This window comes from Podarcis liolepis, assembly GCF_965112155.1.
Source record: "Podarcis liolepis genome assembly, chromosome: 5".
Lineage (NCBI taxonomy): Eukaryota > Metazoa > Chordata > Lepidosauria > Squamata > Lacertidae > Podarcis > Podarcis liolepis.
This window is the reverse complement of record NC_139556.1, coordinates 45,748,708-45,762,458: the sequence shown is the minus strand read 5'-3', so window position 1 is coordinate 45,762,458 and position 13,751 is coordinate 45,748,708. Positions and strand designations below refer to the sequence as shown.

General features: G+C 44.6%; 1 protein-coding gene across 7 annotated transcripts in view; it reads left to right on the top strand.

Annotated features, from left to right (window-relative positions):
* Positions 1 to 13,751, top strand: part of PTPRE (protein tyrosine phosphatase receptor type E) — a 159,933-nt gene that overhangs the window by 31,595 nt on the left and 114,587 nt on the right. For 2 of the 7 annotated variants that reach the window (XM_083506164.1, XM_083506153.1), the window contains exon 1: positions 10,069 to 10,270. The exons of 4 other annotated variants lie outside the window; for them this stretch is intronic. The gene's annotated coding sequence lies outside the window, so the exon portion shown is untranslated. Of the gene's footprint in view, positions 1 to 10,068; positions 10,271 to 13,751 lie in introns of those variants that run through there. One more of the 7 variants, XM_083506156.1, reaches the window with a different exon arrangement.

Sequence of the window (13,751 nt, the reverse complement as noted above, 5' to 3'; positions counted from 1 at the left end):
TTATGGCCCCAGTAAGTCATTCCCATATTCTGAAAGATACAAATACAGTGGTACCTTGGCTTATATACACTTCAGGTTACATACGCTTCAGGTTACAGACTCTGCTAACCCAGAAATATTACCTCAGGTTAAGAACTTTGCTTCAGGATGAGAACAGAAATTGTGCAGCGGCGGCGCAGCAGCAGCAGGAGGCCCCATTAGCTAAAGTGGTGCTTCAGGTTAAGAACAGTTTCAGGTTAAGAACGGACCTCCGAAATGAATTAAGTGCTTAACCCAAGGTACCACTGTAGTATAACACAGTGGCTAAAGGGTGATTGAGACAAATCTCTTCACTTGGCTGCTGTCCATTACGACTTGTAAGGTGACTAACAGGAGGTGGAGCCAATGACAGATGGAGCCACTTTGACTAAAGAAGAGGAAGTCATCAGGCAGCAACACCCCATGGACTGGCTCTAAGTTAGAAAGCAGGCAGGCAGGTGGAGCTCTACTTATGTCCATTGCTATGTCCATTGGGCATTCTCTAGTGGTTACTTGAATGTGGGGCTGAAAGGGTGGAGCATTAAGAAGGAGTGCTTTCATATTGCAAGGAATTGTGGGAGCTATGGGGCGCATGAGTTAATGAGAAAATTAATTTTAAAATAAATGTATTTCTTAGCATATAATAAAATTGTAAGGACATCATCATGCTGCAGTTCACATAATCGTGGGTTGGTGTTTGGAGAGGTGTCAAGGGAGAAGGTTTGGCAGAGGAGTAGGGAGTTTGGCAGGGGGCGGCTAGGTGGAGTTGGCAAGCAATGTGAGCAGCAGCACAACCCCTAGTCTACACATCATGTCAGATAGCCTCATGTAGAGCTCTGCATGCATTTTCACACTCACTTCTTTGTCTAAAGGCTATTTTTCATATTATGTGAAAATGCCAAAGAGAGTTATTTTTCACTCTCTTTTCACCTTACACTTTTCACAAAATTTAACACTTGGAATTATTATGCATGTTTTGAGCCATGCACCTTTCTCTTGTCTGTTCCATTTGCTTCAGGAACTACTCAGAATTAAGCTTTTCTGTGCTTTGTCTTTCCATACTCATCTAAGTTTGCATCCTAGGGCTTGTGCAAACTGCCAGTTTACGTCAAGTCAGTATTGAACTGGAGTTGATTTAGTTTATCGTTTACCTGCTGTCGCTACTCTGAAAGCATCTCAGTGCTGGTGGCTGTGAGGTAGGTTGCATCTCTTGGAAAAGTGAGCCCCCTCTGTGCAAGTATCTGGGTGTACAACTTGGGCTGCAATCCTATACAGAGTTTCCTGGAGGCTAACCCCATTGAACTCAATGGGGCTTACATTTTTTATTAGACATGAATAAGACTGTGCTATCAGTATTCAGAGAGATTCTCTTTTACTTTTTTAAAAATCTAGCTTTTATACCTTTTTTTTTTTTAAGCTAAGCACGGTTCCCAGTGGTAAGAGGATAGTATCATAGCCTATCTCCCTTGAAACCCATTCTGTGTTTCAATATACTTGTCCATCTATTGTGTCCCTCCTAATTTTGGAAATCCAACAAATATTAAAAATAGGGGTACATGAATATTTGTATAACTCCAATTACAAAAAAGAGAAGGTGTTTCAATGGAAAATTTGGATTATATTGATGCAGGTTTTGATGTGTTTGTGTCCAATATTCACATCTGGATCAAGAAATGAAATCTGGTAGATCATAGCATCAAACTATTTCCTTTATATTGTAGCTGTTGTTGTTTTTTGATCTGCTTTTCATGAAGAACAAAATACATGCTTCTTGGAGCAATAGTATTTCATATAGGCTTTGAAAAGTACAGTTGAGTCTCTTTGTTTCATTATTACTTTAGTGGATTTATCCTATTGCCATCCACTATAATTACTTCAAATAACTACTTACAGGTGAAAAGCAGAATAAAGCTGTTGGCATGCCTGCTTTTCTGTTCTGAATTCATTCACAATGTAAGTCAGCTGCAAGTTAGAAATTTTCACACATGGGGGTGGAATTGACCTATCATTTTAATGTCTTGGTTATTCAAAGGAATAAAAGCGAACTGCTATGCCAAATGAGAAAACTGATATATGTTTAGCCCGACCATCAGATGACACAGCAGGAATCAATGAAATTAATGAATTGTTCAAAGAATTTATTAGGATCCTGATGAGAAGAGGGCAGGGGAGAGATTAGCCCCTCAGTTTATATATGAAAATCACCAGAATTGTGCAGCAGGTGAAACTAACTCTCCAGCATGACAATCACAAACCTTTTCTCCTTTGTAAGCATTTTTGTGGTATTTCAAGTTTCAGAACAACAGTAAATAAGTCATGTAATTTCACATGCTGATTCAAACTAATATGTGAATATTTCTTCATACTCTGTAAGTCAAATTGCACAATACTAATAGTTGACCACAGCATTAGACAAGTTTTAAAACCTACTGAAATCAACCATGAAAATTAGGTCAGTTATTAACTAGTTATGATGTCAATTGTGTGATAGCTATTAATATGACTAGTTTTAAAAGTTGAACCAGCATCCATAGGGGAGCCCAGGCAGGACTGGGACTTCAGAGCTGTGACAACTCCTGCCATCCTTTAACTCATTTGCTTACAAAGTAGCATTACTTGTCCTGGGAGAAAAGTATCCATTGGTGAAAATACAGTGGTACCTCGGGTTACATACGCTTCAGGTTACAGACGCCACTAACCCAGAAATAGTACCTCGGGTTAAGAACTTTGCTTCAGGATAAGAACAGAAATTGTGCTCCGGAGGCGCGGTGGCAGTGGGAGGCCCCATTAACTAAAGTTGTGCTTCAGGTTAAGAACAGTTTCAGGTTAAGAACAGACCTCCGGAATGAATTAAGTACTTAACCCGAGGTACCACTGTAGCAGCCTCCTTCCAGCAACAAATAGCTGGCAGTTGATTTTAATTCTGATTACACATACCCCAGAACTACTATTTAAAATGTAAAAACTGTAGGGTAACCAGCTTCATATAACCAACATGCTTTCGGCTAGTTAATATATGAAGGGGTTAAAGCAATAGAGTAAGCTGTCCTGCCAGGCTTAATCTATATCACTTTCCCTCACCTTGGGAGGAAATGGGCAACCAAACCCTTTGCAGTACTCAGTGTACATGTGAATTTGATGCATGAGGAATCCTGAGCTGATCCCTCTAGCCGCTTTTGTTTCAGACAAGAATGGAGTCTGAAGGTTGTGTTTTTCTATACCAATAGTTGAGGATCTTTTATTGTTTTGTTACCAAGCAACTTTTTGCTGTCTGTGCTGTGCAACTTTTTCAGGCTGCTGTATGGAAAATTACATGAATCTGATATAAAGTGAGTTTAATACAGTGGTACCTCGGGTTAAGAACTTAATTTGTTCTGCAGGTCCATTGTTAACCTGAAACTGTTCTTAACCTGAGGTACCATTTTAGCTAATGGGGCCTCCCGCTGCCGCTCACCCTGCTCTCACCCTGAAGCAAAGTTCTTAACCCGAGATACTATTTTTGGGTTAGCGGAGTCTGTAACCTGAAGCATCTGTAACCTGAAGAGTCTGTAACCCGAGGTACCACTGTAGAACAATTATAACTTACTAAAAATGTTGAATGCAAGTAGATTCCTCCCTGGTTAAAAAACCCATTCAGATGTTCCCACTAAACAATTAAAGATCAAGTAATGAGGCAGTGCACATGGCGATACTGGGAACAGGGTTTTTATTAGCTCCGTATTCCAGATAGGGGTGGAGACTGAGATACTGTGGCTTGCCTAAGGCCATCTAGTGACTCCATGGCTAAGGCAAGATTTGAACCACAGACTTACTGGATTGCAGCTCATAGTCTTAGACAGTGCAGAGAACAAACAAACAGCTTATCTGATAGTAACCAAATATTCTGGAATATTTATTGCAAAGTATAATAGTAACTACTATAACACTGCTGCATTTCAATGATGCAGTCAAGAATTTCATACATGCATAATAAATACAGCTACTCACAGGATATGTGTGGGTGTTGATATTATACATATGGATAGGAAGGAATACCTTGCATAGATTTTATTGGCACGGCAAAATTTTACTGGCATGGCAACAAATGGTTTATTCAGTTCCTCCCACAACCATCATAATAAAAAGTCATTAAAGCTCCAACCCATATTCTGTCCATGACTCATTGCACATGAAACACTGTTTTCAGAATGTCTTGAAGAATACTGCTGGTGATGAATTGGACACTTTCCAGTTTGTGTCACAGAAAGATGTAGATCTCGATGTCTGTTGTTGCCAGACATGCTGTCAGGTGTTAACCATAACACACACAGAGGTCCCAAGATTTTCAAGCCTACAGTAGAATTGAGGATTTTGTGGGAGAAGTGTGATAACTCCTTGTTCCTGCTAGTTCTATGGATTGCTGCAAGCTTGCTCAGCTCTAGCATCGGCCCCCACCCTTCACCCCTTTTTTGTTTCTATGCTCCAAATTGTCCATGCACCAGGATCTCAGACTACATTTCAGGATTTGGATGTGTGTATACAGCAAGTTGTAACCCTGACCATTGTAACTGCACCCCATCAGGTATACGATAAGACACCTGTAGTGGTAATGGCATGCATGAGGTCTTCCTCTGGGGCCCACAAAACCTCTGAACACTCCTACCCTATTGGTCATGATGTGGTAAGGCTGTCTACCTTTTTCTTCCCTGAAAAGTAAATAAAGCCAAAGGAGGAAGTTGGAAGAGTGGCGTACTTTCTCACTTCCTGTTTTAGCTCTATCTGCTGTTAAAGGCTCATATTAATTTTACTACCATAATCCACAGATGCCAACAACAGTAATCCTTGGAAAAGTGAAGTGTGTACACACCAGGATTGCCATATTTCAAGAAGTAAAATATGGACACCCCCCCCAAAAAATTGTTGATCTGCAGGGGCAGGGCAGTGATCTATTAAGCCAGGGGTTGGCAAAGTTTTACCTGCCTGGGCTGCTCAAGTCCTGCAGAAATCTCTCTGTGGGCCGGATTGCGTGCGCGATTTCCGGCATCTGGGCATGCGCAGACACGATTTCTGGCACTGCGGAAGCGAGTCCCCACGCTGCACCAGTTTAGCACAGCATGTGGGGATTTGCCAAGGGGGCGGCTCAGTTCGGGGGCAGTTTGTGGGCCAGTTAAACTGCCCCCGTGGGCCGCAGGTTGCTGACCCCTGTATTAAGCTCTATTTATGTTCTTACCATATGCATGGAAGGGGGAAGAATCCAGTGTGCTAAATGCACGTGCAAAGTCTTCCTTGAAGAACAGCAGCATCTTTTAAGTCTGAGGTGAATGCAAGGTTCAGCAATGTTATTCAAATGTTATTCAAACCTAAAGGGGACAAGTCTGTGCATAGAAAAGGCTTGATAAATTGATTGCAGGACAGATGGTACTACGCTGGAGGCTGCACAACTGCAGCATGTAGGTTGGAAAATTGCATCTTTAAATGCCCTCTGCTTCTCCACTTCATAAACTTTAAACATGGAGAACCAGCAAAATAGGACTTAGAAACTTCTGCATCAGGGTATATAGCCTGAGGTCACATGAGGCAACCATGTTGCTGAAGCTAAACAAGTCACGGTCTAGTGCAGAGTTTGGATGAGACGCTGCTTGGGATGAAAAAAACACAGTACATATATATCTGGGTAAGATAAACGAAATAAATTACAACATTTGGGAACCTGCAAACACTATGGGGAAGGCCACTAACTGATGATATGCTAAGAAAGTACAGGAGATGCTTGGTAAGTACTGGGGCTTTACCTGTGGTCAATTTTAATTACAAATTAGGCCTCAGAAGTAGGATATAGCAATCATTCAATATCCTATATCCAAATAGGATAGCCGATCAATTGTTCTCAGTACTTCCCTACCTCTTTAGCAATGTTTGAGCCGGAAAAGAATCTACATTTTGCAGAAGCAACCAGATTCCCAGACACCATTTTCTCGGATGCTATAAATATGATGTTTCTTTTTAAACCAGCGGATAATAGCCTGTACATTTAATACACTAATGGATAAAATGTGCTGATTTTTCTTGAACATATTCAGTGTCATTTTAAAATTGCTTAAATAAGAAAAATGCTTTAAATTAAGTAACAATTATTTGCAAATGATTATACCTGTAAGGAACAGGCAGACTCTTGTGTCTAGTCCACAAATGTATATAATAATAATAATAATAATAATAATAATAATTATTATTATTATTATTATTATTATTATTATTATTATTATTATTATTTATTTATACCCCGCCCATCTGGCTGGGCTTCCCCAGCCACTCTGGGCAGCTTCCAAAAGAATATTAAAATACTATAATACATCAAACATTAAAAGCTTCCCGAAACAGGGCTGCCTTCAGATGTCTTCTAAAAGCCTGGTAGTTGTTGTTCTTTTTGACATCTGGTGGGAGGGTGTTCCACAGGGAAGGCGCCACTACCGAGAAGGCCCTCTGCCTGGTTCCCTGTAACTTGGCTTCTCACAGTGAGGGAACTGCCAGAAGGCCCTCGGTGCTGGACCTCAGTGTCCGGGTAGAATGATGGGGGTGGAGACGCTCCTTCAGATATACTGGACCAAGGCCGTTTAGGGCTTTAAAGGTCAGCACCAACACTTTGAATTGTGCTCGGAAACGTACTGGGAGCCAATGTAGGTCTTTCAAAACCGGTGTTATGTCATCTCTGCGGCCGCTCCCAGTCACCAGTCTAGCTGCCGCATTCTGGATTAGTTGTAGTTTCCGGGTCACCTTCAAAGGTAGCCCCACGTAGAGCGCATTGCAGTAATCCAAGCGGGAGATAACCAGAGCATGCACCACTCTGGCGAGGCAGTCCGCAGGCAGATAGGGTCTCAGCCTGCGTACCAGATGGAGCTGGTAAACAGCTGCCCTGGATACAGATTTGACCTGTGCCTCCATGGACAGCTGTGAGTCCAAAATGACTCCCAGGCTGCGCACCTGGTCCTTCAGGGGCACAGTTACCCCATTCAGGACCAGGGAATCCTCCACACCTGCCCGCCTCCTGTCCCCCAAAAACAGTACTTCTGTCTTGTCTGGATTCAACCTCAATCTGTTAGCCGCCATCCAACCTCCAACCGCCTCCAGGCACTCACACAGGACCTTAACTGCCTTCACTGGTTCTGATTTGAAAGAGAGGTAGAGCTGGGTATCATCCGCATACTGATGAACACCCAGCCCAAATCCCCTGATGATCTCTCCCAGCGGCTTCATGTAGATGTTGAAAAACATGGGGGAGAGGACAGAACCCTGAGGTACCCCACAAGTGAGGGCCCAGGGGTCTGAACACTCATCCCCCACCACCACTTTCTGAACACGGCCCAGGAGGAAGGAGCATTAATTAAAAGCCTTTCCAATACTGTATTCCTTTTACCCACTTGCTGGGGAGTAAATCCTATTGACATCAATGGAACTTGCTTCTGAGTAGACATGTATAGGCTTGCTCTGTTACTGACACACTGTGAATATGGAAGAAAAGTTTTTATTTCATTTTTTATTTGGGTCACAAAGGCAGCTCCTGGTTTCTCAACTATTCCTCTTTGTCCAGTAGTAATTGAAGGGTGGGAGTTTGGTTCATGACATACTGTGGGTTGTATCCAACTAAATTATACCCATTAAAATTAATTAGCCTAAGTTAATCATGTCCATTAATTTCAATGGGTCTACTCTGAGTAGGATTAGCATTGGATACAGCACCAAATGCACTATTTTACTTATACTTCATAGTTCAGATGGAGCTTCCTTTTCCAATATGCCTAAAAAGCACATCCCTTTCCCCCGATATCCTTCACTATGCAAATGCTTCATACATTTAGTAAAGTTCTGCTGAAGTTCGAGGTGGAGATATATGAGGAAGCAGGACTTTACACAGGATTGCTTTAAACCTCATTTATGGGGTGTACTTCAGGACGAGCCAGATTTGAAAGGGATCATAAATGATTATACAGTATTAAGGCACGGACCTAGAATATATTAAAATAGGCTTCTGAAAGGTTGGCTTATACCAAACACTTTTTAAATGGCTGTCAACACACCCATATGAATGATCCCAAAGGTCTGGTGTATCACGAGCACAGGGTTATTAGCATCCTTAAACAATTTGAAATGGTAATAGTTGATACTGCACTGGCAGACTTGAGAGGTGGAGGAGTCAATTCATCTGAACATAAGAGGAATCCTGTTGGATCACGCCAAGGTTCCATCTGGTTCAGCAATCTGTTTCCTCTACTGGCCAACCAGAAGAGTCTGGGAAAGACCACAAGTAGGCCGTCAAGTCAACAGTTCTACCCTATTGCTGTCCTCCAGCATCTATCATTCAGTGGCGTTTAGCCAGCTGCTAAATTCCATACACCATTTTCACTGGTGAAAGACAGTAGGAATAAGTTGGTAAGGTTGGGGAAACCTCGGGGTGGGTGTGTCAATGTGGTCCTCTAGCCCTCCAGAGTGTGTCCTTGAACTATGATAATGCTTCCTGCTTGTCTGAATTAGGCATGTGTGTAGAAACTAGGCTATTGCGCAAAGGCAATTTTTCATTCATTGATCTACCAACTTTTGCCTCTGGCACAGCCCACTACTGGCATGTGGCCCTTCAAAGGTTGCTTGGAAGGGAATGTGGCCCTTGGGCTGAAAAAGTTTCCCCAGCCCTGATATAGAGTATGTACAAAACATGGCAAAATATTTGCCTGCAAAATTTATAAGCTTAAACTGTATTACTAGAAGTAGGGCACTTCTGAGCTGTTTACGATCTAGGGAAAGGTTTTCCCTAATGTGGTGACAACCGAACCCTCACATTTTTTGGTTGATCAGCAGAGTGGGAAATTGAGGCCCCTCACAGCAGAAATTCCACATCTACACTTGTCACATACTATATATTGGTTCCTTATGAATTCCTGCATGGAGAATTTGGAGCTGTGCAAAGCAAAGCAAAGCCCAATGTTACAGGAGATGCAGCAAAACACGTAGTTTTAATTGTGGACCTTTGTCCTTAAGCTCCCCATCTTTCTTTACAGTTTCTGCCCCCCCCCCGTGCTCCTTAGCTAATTCATGCCCTCCATCTTTAGCATGTGGGTTCGCAGCTACAAATGCATCACTTCCTGCTTTAAGGCGAGTCACACACCACCAATCCCATACCATCCCCAACTTTTTAAAGTGAGGACATCACATGTGAACTCGAAGGCTGCGTATAAAGGTAAAGGGACCATTAGGTCCAGTCATGACTGACTCTGGGGTTGCGGCGCTCATCTCGCTTTATTGGCCGAGGGAGCCGGCGTATGGCTTCTGGGTCATGTGGCCAGCATGACAAAGCTGCTTCTGGCGAACCAGAGCAGCACACAGAAACGCCGTTTACCTTCCCACCTGAGTGGTACCTATTTATCTACTTGCACTTTGACATGCTTTTGAACTGCTAGGTTGGCAGGAGCAGGGACCGAACAACGGGAGCTTACCCCGTCGCGGGGATTTGAACCGACCTTCTGATCAGCAAGTCCTAGGCTCTGTGGTTTAACCCACAGCGCCACCCACGTCCCTAGGCTGCATATACTGTACCATGCAGTGAATGCACATGATATCTCCCCAAGAATCCTGGGAAATGCAGTTTGTTAAGCTTGCTGGGAATTGTAGCTCTCTCTGTCTGTGGGGGGGGGGGGGTAAGCGCCAGCTCCCAGAATTCCTGAGAGAAAGTAATGTGCTTTAACTGCCTGTATGGCGGGTTCACGTGAAGTGGTGACCACAAGCGAAGTGGGGCAGAATTCCTTCACTTCATTTCAGCATCTATCCTGCCCAAACTCTTCTTTCCGCGCCACCAGTGAAAGTATAGGGGCCGTGTCCTCTTTTGCGCCGGGTAAACCACAGCAGCCGCCACTACCCCTTGGTTTTTATTCGAGGTGTGTGTTGGGGGGGGGGGATTCCCGCCTCGTGTCTCCAGCGTGACGAAAAGGCCCCCGTTTCCCGCTCCCCTCAGTATCTGCAGCTGCAGTTTTCCTTGTCGGGCAGCAGGCGGCTCCCGCGCTCGGCTGGCGCCGCCTCAGATGCGCGCAGAGCGGCTGGCAGGCAGGCGAGGAGAGGGAACGCAGGAAATTTCCTGCTTGGCCGACAGCAGGGTCCCTCCAGCCGCGGCAGGGCGAATGCCAGGGCGTCCCCCGCTCGCCTCCGCCTCAGTCCGCCAGCGACGCTGCCAGGAGGGCATGAGGAGCCGGCGCGCCTGCAGGAGCCGAGCTGGCCGAGTCCCCCGGAGGTAAGGCAGCAGGGCACGAGGCCAGCGGCCGGCGGAGCTGCCTTGCTGCTGCTGCTGCTGCTGCTCATTCTCCAGGCATGCCAGTCCCGGCGGCGGGTGTGCTTGCTTGCTTGCGTGCGTGCGTGTGGTTTGCCTCTGAACCACCGGGGCTTTGCACGCAGCAGGGCAGGCGGGCTGCTTCCTCAGTTCCTCCACGCCCAGTCCCGAGCTGCGCCAGGGCATGGAGCGGGCGGGAAGACGCCTCCTCTCCGCCGCAGAGGGGCACCGGCTCCCCCCGAGGCTCTCCTGGGCGACAGAGCAGGAGAAGGAGCCGGCTGTGTCCCCCCTCTTCCCTGGTTGCGAGGGGGTGTGAGGAGGGGGGGGGAGAGAAAAGGAGATGTCTCCTGCCCCACAGTCGCTTTGGCTAGCTGCCGCCGGGGGCGGGAGGGGGTGTCAGAAGCGGAAACGGCATTTCCCTTTGCATGGAGAGCGCCATGGAGGAGGAGGAGGGGAGGGAGCCCCAGCCGCTCTCGCGCAGGTGGCGGAAAAGTCGTCAGCTGGGCTTGGAACGAAACGCAGGAGAGCCGGTTTCGCGGTGGGGGGGGGAGGCGAAGAGATTTGGCGAATCAGAACTCCGAGCTCCCCCCCCCCCGTGCGCCAGGTGTGGCGGGTGGCCGGGAAGGTGTTTGTTTGCCTGGTGTGCTCACTGCAGCCTCCCTCCAAACGTTAAGAAATGTCTCTAACACGGTCGCACCACATCGCCACACATCCATCGCTGTTCTTGCCTGTCGCCGCCGCTGTGCTTGTGAAAAGGGAGAGAGCCCAGCAAATCTGTGTTAAATATCCTCTTAAAAGCAGCCCTTGGTGCCAAATGTCGCCCGGACATTGAATAGCACCGAGCATTTTATATAACACCTTGGGGAGTAGTTTTGGGAGAATTTGACATATGTTTAGTAAAGTCAACTGCACCACAGTCCTGCAAGGTAGACCACTGTTGCTGGTTTGGAATGATGCTGATGTTGAAATGGTGACCGGCCTAAAGCCATTTACAGTACAGCCCATGGTAAGCTATACCTGGATGCATGCACCGCTCTGTTCAGTGGTGTGTGCTTGCTAATAAGTACGTTTGGTATTGCAGCCTTGGTAAAATTTGAATTGGGGGCTTCCTGGCTTAGCCACGGCACTACAGCAGGTTCAAGATGTGGAAAATTTGCAATGGATACCGAGTCTCATGCAATATGTTTTTGTGATTCTGCATAATATGTATGTATACATTGCTTTGCTTTCAGGGCTACAAACCTAACCAGGAAAAGGCAATTTCTCATCTATCCTATCAGATTTTGGTCATGTTGGCATCTGTTGCACTTGGACCACTCGGGGGAAAAACAATCAAAAATAGTAATCAAATATCTGTAGTAAGGCTTTTGGTGCAACCTTTCCAGCAGTTGGATTTTTTAATTGAAACTAATTAACATAGTTATGCATCTTTTACATAGTAAGAAGCTGTCTTATGCAAATGATGTGGATCTTAGCTCATGGCAATGATGGAGTCTGCTATGATGAGTACCTTTGTGCTTGATATGCTTTGGTTATATTTCTCTCCCCCCCCCCCCATGGCATTGAGTCAGAAGGTGTGAAAATTGTGTGCAATTTGTTTTCTCGGGCAAGTAACGGTTTGGTTTTTGCCTGAATTTGAGAAACTTGAGGTGTAACCGAGTGCTCGCTGGAACAGAAATTTAGTGCTGCTCATCCTTCCGTCATCCAGAGAGAGAATTATTTAGAATGTTTATAGGTTTGCTTTGTTGCAGTTTTCTAGGAATAACGTCTGTTCTGCCAACCTTTGTAATAAAGAGACAATCGTGCCTTAGAAGACATTATGGAGGTGTTATTACTTTATTTTTTGTTGTGAAATGTTACTGGGTGGATGGATAAATTGCAGTTCACTGAACTTGCAGTGCATCCACGTTTACTCTGAAACCACTGTGACTTATTAATGTAAACTTGCTTCCAAATAAGTGTGTTTCTGTTTAACATTCTAGTATACAACACACTTTACGGCAGGAGAAGGAAGACCTTAGGCTTGTAGGAACTAGAACCCCAAGATCCATCAACTAGAACGAGGTGCAAAAGTCATGCAATTCTGAGCCCAGGAATTTCTGACTCCCATCTCTCAAAGTAGACCTTGCTCTACCTTCTGCCAAGTGCTACTAATTCAGTTTGGAGGCAATCCTCTAAGGATTCAATTGCTTATAATTATTTCCATTTTGCAGATGAGGAACTGACTCTCAAAGCCAGTGTTCTAAAGCCTTAGGTCATACGGTGAGCTAGAAGGAGTCTGTGAAACCTATTTCCAGAACCCACGTGTCGTTCTCCCTCTATACCATGTAGTAAACTTGCCCTGTGTCCTGACATTACCACCTTGTGGATTTTCCCACCCCTTCTATTGTCAGCTTGTTATGTGGAGCAGGAACAGGAAACACACAATGTGATGATGTCAGGACATCGGGCAAGTTTAGTACATGTCCCAAGAGTGGGACAACTTAACTAGGGATACTGTTTTCAGAACCATCCATGTGCTTCTCATAATGTTCAGTCCTGCACTGGTGGATTAGTTAGCTCTGACTTCTTCTTTTTGTAAATGACTTCCCAAGTGTTTCTAGGGTCATGACTGTGTGAAGAAAGTAGCATCTGACCAAATCAATCTACTAATATAGCCACAACTTCCCAGTAGTGATCTGTGTGATTGCTTTGACGTGCCTGTTAGCCACAGTGCTCTTATGAATTGCTTCTGCAAATCGGTGGCTGTATCAGGTCAGACATTACTCCCCACACCCTGCCTTGTATCCCTAGGGCCACTTAAATATCTCTGTCTACAAACAATCTGAACCACCTCTAGTCTTCAGTAATGTGTGATGGTGGCAGCTGCAGTTGAAGTTAACAAGATTTTCTCCTGATTTATGAGAACTGTGTGTTTGTAATCTCAGCCCAGATAGGATGGTCCAGTCCACAGTAGAACCTTAGTAGCTGGTTTTGATAGACACCTTGTCATGCATAGTATGAATTTCAATTTGAGAGTGGGATAGGTAAAGAATGTGTAATTTTATACCAGCGTATTACCTTTCCATCTCTAAAAAGTGGTGCCTAATCAATGAATTGTTTATAGAACTATATTTGTTTTTTAAACTTGAGATATGGAGCAGAGTTAAGATTATTGTGATGGCTACTGAAGACAGAAATGGTTTTTTTTTTAACATTTCATTATTTTCTGGTGTTTAAATTGCCCTAACTCTGCACTTAATGATTCCCCTCCCTCTCTATTGACACGTAGAGATGTCAACGTGACAAATTAATTTAATTAAGGCTAATGTTACCCTTGCTGAGTAAATCTAGTTCATGTATATTTGTTTTTGTGGACAGTGATATTGTCCAGTTACTTTTTCTCTATGGGTCTGTTGTAGAAGGGCAAAATCGAGTGCAGCAGGTAGCATGTTTGCCCAGATTT